Raw genomic sequence first — 5,824 nt, forward strand, 5'->3', positions numbered from 1 at the left:
CTCGAGTCTGCTCTCTTCTCTCTGCTTTTATGTCTACAGCCCTGGGCTTCATCCACAGTCTCAGCTCCTCCCACCTGGATTGCCACTGTAACTTCCTCACTCGTCGTCTTTCTCCAGTGTACTTTCCATCTGGCTTTCAGTGTGTTTCTCTAATATTCCAGTCACTCTCATCTCTCTAACTTGGATCACTCTGCTGAGGGAAGTTCTCCCAAGTGATGCCCTTGGCCTTCTGCGTCCTAACTCTTCATGTGCAGTCTGAAGGTTGGCAGCTTCCAGTCCTACCTGCAGCCTCACCCATGAGTCTCTGCTGAGTTTTGCTGGCTCACACTTCTCTGTCTTTGCTTCTGCCCTTTCTTCTGTCTGAACCACCCTTCCCACATTCTTTATCCAACTCCTCCTCTTTCAACAAAACTCCCTTCAATATAGTCTGTCTTCACTAAACCTTACCGAACCCTAATTATTTACCTGCACCCTTTGCAGCTCTTTCCCAGCATCCTGACCACACCATGCTAGTTGTCATTATACCACGTTATGATTTGTTATTTATTTGTCCCTTTCCACTTCTAGACTACAAAGTTACTCAGGGGAAGGCGGGCATATTATTTGACTTTTTTTTTTTTTTTTTTGAAAGCCCTGGAGCCTCACACAGTGCCTGGCTGGCACGTAAGAGGTTACTTACATGTCTGTGCAAAGACTAAATCCGTGACAGAACGGCATGAAACTAGAAGTCAACCACAGAAGAAGAAATGAGACTAAGACGAAACAACATGCTACTAAAGACTAAATCCTTGAAATCATCAATTAATTTGTGGTTTGAATTTTTTTCTTTTTTTTTTTTTTTGGCCGTGCCGCATGGCTTGCGGGATCTTAGTTCCCCAACCAGGGATCAAACCCTGGGCCCCTGCAGTGAAAGCACCAAGTCCTAACCACTGCACCGTACTGGAATTTCCTCATCAATTAATTTACAAATGCGCTTCTCTCCTTGCTTCTCACCCTCACCAGGAACACAACCCATGGGGAAGGCGTGTGCTTTATTAACGTCCCTGTTTGCTTTCATCCATTTGTTCAACAACAAGTGTTGGCACAGTGACAGTGACAGACCCGCAGTGGTGTGCGTTGTGGATTCTCTGACTGGAAACCCTCCCTCCCTTAGACTGGTGTCCAGTAGCAGACTTGTCCCACATCCCTGGTCCCCATGTTGGTCAAGGGCACCACCACAAGTGCTCTGGCTAGGAAGGTGGGGTACTTCCTTCACTCTCTCTTGCTCGACACCAGTGTAGAGTCGATCTCTTGGTACCATTCCTCCAGCTCCCGAAAGCTCTTCAACCCACCCATCTCCCTCTATGACCATGACCCCCACCTAAACCACCGTGCTCATCCTCAGGAAGATGGTCCCTAGATCCACTCTGGCTTATGGGAGAGATTCTGAAACCTGCAAAAGCCACCCCTCTGCTCTCTTCCTGTTACGCTTGAAGCACTTGTCACAATGGCCCTGTGACACTGCATGCCATGGGCTTCCACTCCTGTTCCAGCTTCATTTGATGGAATACTCTCTCTCACTCCCTTGGCCCCCAGGGCTTCAGTCTGGCTTTCAGCTCCCAAAGTAGCCAGCCTCTTCCTGCCTGGTGTGAGAGATAACTGGTCAGCTCGGGCGCCATAACAAAACACCATAGGTTGAGCGGCTTCAACAATAGAAGGTGATTTTCCCACCGCTCTGCAGGTTGGAAGTTCAAGATCAACGTGCCAGATGACTTGGTTCCTGGTGAGGACCCTCTTCCTGCCTTGCAGAGGGCCACCTTCTCGCTGTGTCCTCACACAGTGGAGGGAGAGAAGGAGAGAACTATGGGAGACATTGATCCCATCAAACCATGACTTCACTTAACTTTAATTACCTCCCGCAAAACCCCATGTCCAGATACAGCCACATGAGTATGCTCGCCTCGGCAGCACATATACTAAAATTGCAACGATACAGAGAAGATGAGCACGGCCCCTGTGCGAGGATGACTCGCAAATTTGCGAAATTCGTGAAGCGTTCCGTACTTGTACTGGCTGCCGTAAGACAACCCTTGTTCCTTCGTGGACCCTCCTCTTTGAGGCTTGCATGCTTAAGGATCCCAAACGACTAAGAAATTAAAAAAAAAAGAAGACTGTCATTCATACCATTCACACCTAAAGAATTTTATCTGTTTTGAGCATGAACTTCTCCTGCTACACAGAAGTAACAATATGGTAGTCAGTTTTGTATTTGGAAATGTATTGGTAGCAGGGATGTTTTCACAATTTTCAGAGATTATGCATTCTTCATGAATACTTTTGTATGGCTGCTTGAAAATATGCATTTCCAAACTCGCAGTATAGGTGTGAACAACGTGAAAAACAAACAAACAAATACGGTCACATTACAGCGATATACAGTCCCATATGAATTTGGTGGGGTACAAGTCATTCATAGCACGTAGCTTAGACAGTTAGCTCACCAAGTATCATGTGCTCAGCTGTATTTCCTAGACCACCGTGTAAGGAGGTAGCACCAGGGGACTAGTTTTGCCTGCTGAGCTGTGAGCAGAGCCACACATGTCATGTCCAGGTGCAGATGGCAAGTAGCCAGTACACGTCCTCCTTCTCTCTCTTCCCTGCAAGGTGTTTCTGGAGGCCACGTGTTCCAGATAATGTAGCTCCAGGGCACAGGGAGACCCCATGACTCCCATCAGACTATGATGTAAGAAATGGAGCTCTGCTTTGGGACGACCTAAGGGGTGGGATAGGGAGGGAGGGAGGGAGGCTCAAGAGGGAGTGGATATGGAGGTATATGTATACATATAGCTGATGCACTTTGTTGTACAGCAGAACCTAACACAACATTGCAAAGCAATTATACTCTAATAAAGATATAGATATATATAGATATATATAAGAAATGGAGCTTTGTAGCAATTTGCCCCTGATATTTTATGGATTATTTTTTTAGCAGCATAACCTAGCTTATCCTGACTACTACATGTCTCAAGGCCGTTGGCATGCTGACGCCTCCACCCAGAATGTCCTTTGCTTCTTCTCCTCTCAGTTATCGTTTGGGTCTAAAGTCACATTCTCTAGGTTTTTTCCTCTGTCCTCCCAGCCTTTCTCAGGCCACCCTGCTTTACTTCCCCAATGCCTGCACCTTGCGGGATGCCTTCTCTCTCGTAACCATGTATCTTACTGCACTCTATCCTCCCAGCTCCTAGCTCATTGCCTACACTTGCTTGACCCTCCATAAATGTTCAACTTCTTAGTAGCATGTGCTCAGAAAATACTGAATGGGTGGATGCAGGAATGAATGAGGGAATAGAACATGATGATTCTGTGATCTAACCACACATCTGCTCGGATCTGAGTGGGGAGATCAGAGTTTGCACCTTTAAGTCAAGTCAGCACTTTTAAGGCCACAAAAGCCATCCAACTTGATTACAGGTAGACCTTTTTTTTGGGGGGGGGCATGTAAAAGATCTTAGTTTATTAATCCTCTCATAAAAGGCTGCTCACATCTCCACCGATACAGTCACGGCAGAATCTTTACTCCTCTTGTTGCCAGCACCAACACTGGCCTTTGCAGTCCCCCAGACTTTCTTCATTCTGTTCTTGAGTTTCTTTCGCTGTTTTCTGGACATCTTTTTCTTCTCATACAGGCCATGTCTTGCAGCCTGGGTTTGGGCTCATTCTTCTCCAGGTAATCCAAGGCATCATAAACCATGTCAAAGCCAGTTGTCTTGCCACCATCAAAATGGGTTGTGAATCCAAATACAAAGATGACATCTGGTGTGGTCTTGTATATGCATTTCGGCTAGTTTTTTTTCCCCAAATTTTTGTCTTAGGTCCTGTTGCCTTCCCAGGGTGAAGGACATCGATGCCAGTTTGTTTCCACTGAAGTAGTCAGTCGGTCATGAACTTCCTGGTCCTGGATAGTTACTGTGTCGTTCATGATGGCGGCTGATCTTCAAGCAGCCTGGGAGGACAAGAGCACCGGTAGGCCTTTGGAGGGATGGGATTCTGAAGATGGAGGCCCAAGTGAGGAGAAATAAAAGGATGCATTCCCTCTAAGCCAAGGGCAGGATCCTATAAAGAAAATCACTACATATGCACACAGCTTTACCACAATCACTATGATTATCAGGTTTTCTTAGGTATCTGTTACCAGAAAGGCAGGAAAATGCTCCGCGTTTCTCACACTTTCCTCCATCACCGTGATACCCCCGTGCATGCCTGAGTGTCATTCAGTGGGCTTGAATCAGTACCCGCTGAAGAGGAAACCAGCAATTGTGTCACCCGCGGCTCCGCAGAGATCACCCTTGGTTTCTCGTCCTCGGCCAAAATATACACTGGGTCTCTCTTTGCTTTTGTGCTGTGGCTGGCATGTCGCTGCCAGCACCACTGCTTTCTGCCCACCAGCTGCGAGATCTCGTGACGTCCTAGACACATTCCTTTGGTGTCTACCAGCGTCCCCCAAAGCGGAGATAATCCAGCCTGAATGTGCACTCAGCACCGGAACGGCCGCCCTGGGTTTGGCTGGCAGCCCCCGAGCAGACCTTTTGTATCTGCGTCCCTTTGATGGACAGGCGCTGCGGATTCCCGGGACCCAGCTCCCAGAAAGGAACTCAGCAGGGAAGGGGGACTGCTAAGTATCCTTCCAACCTGAAGGTAAAAATCACAAATGAAAAGAGAAGGAACTGGGGCAAAGCTTCTGACAGAGCTGATACGTTTTCGTGGGAGAACAATACCCGGTTACGGGGACGCAAGACCTGGTATTTCGCCGTCGGCCTCATTAATCAGAGAAGCACCAGCCCGGCCGTGGTGATGCCAGTTCCCCAACCCATTGCTGCGGGTTTTAACTTTTGTCCTGATGTCTGAGGCTGACGTGTGATCCCAGGGCTCTCAGGGCAGGCATGTGATCCCCGGGCAGTGTCACTCTATAAATAACACGCTGTGCTGGGAATAGCACACTTCTTCATTCCTCCTGCCAGAGACGACCTCTCAGCTCCTTGGGGCTCAGGACAAGGTGAGAGCCACAGAAAGGTGACAGAGAGACAGACAGAGAGGGACATCACGTAGTGGATTGCAGAGGGTCCTCTCCCAAATTTACATCCCTGGGAATCTCAGAATGGGACCTCAGTTGGCAAGAGGGTCTTTGCAGGTGTCATTAGTTAAGGGTCTTGGTTGGAAATCATCCTCGTGCCCTCAGTTCAGTGACTGGTGTCCTTATAAGAGGAAGGAAAGGGAGGTTTGGACAGAAGTATTCACAGAAAAGAACAAGCAAAGACGGAGGCAGAGATTGAAGTGAGGGGGCCACAAGCTAGTCAGCACCAAGGATTGTAGCAGCCACCAGAAACCAGGAAGGACCCTCCCCTAGAGCCTTCACAGGGAGTGCAGGCCTCCCGACACCTTGATTTTGCACTTCTGGACTCCAGAACCGGGAGAGGATGCACTTCCCTTGTTTACAGACATCCAGGTGGTGGTCACAGGAAGCACACACAGGCCCCAATGCTGGCATCCTGATGACGCCAACCCTTCTTTCCCGGGTCCTGGCGATAGGCTGCCTTCCAAACTAAAGAATTGCAAGAGCCACAGAGGCTGTTTCCTTTCTGTTGAACTTGATTTTCCTTGAAAATCCCAAATATGGCCCATACCCTCCATCACTGGGATGCTGCCAGAGGCCCTTGAAATCCTTCAACCATTGGCACAAAGACGCGGAAGTAGAATGAGGGGCTGGCAAACCAGGAGGCTTGAACTGCTTCTCATTTGTTTTCTTTGCTTGGGAAAGAAATCAGAAGATCCCATGCAGGCCCCC

The 5,824-nt window shown here is 48.3% G+C and overlaps 1 non-coding gene and 1 pseudogene across 1 annotated transcript; one reads left to right on the plus strand and one right to left on the minus strand.

Annotated features, from left to right (window-relative positions):
* Positions 1 to 1,931: 1,931 nt before the first annotated feature.
* Positions 1,932 to 2,038, plus strand: LOC115804223 (U6 spliceosomal RNA). The gene has a single exon (XR_004025091.1). It is a non-coding gene; the product is annotated as a U6 spliceosomal RNA (small nuclear RNA).
* A 624-nt stretch (positions 2,039 to 2,662) lies between these two features.
* LOC111167224 (small ribosomal subunit protein eS24 pseudogene) lies at positions 2,663 to 3,961 on the minus strand (annotated as a pseudogene).
* Positions 3,962 to 5,824: the final 1,863 nt, after the last annotated feature.

The sequence above is a fragment of the Delphinapterus leucas genome, chromosome X, assembly GCF_059928025.1.
Source record: "Delphinapterus leucas isolate spDelLeu-1000000601 "Yukka" chromosome X, BTC_Dleu_Yukka2, whole genome shotgun sequence".
NCBI lineage: Eukaryota > Metazoa > Chordata > Mammalia > Artiodactyla > Monodontidae > Delphinapterus > Delphinapterus leucas.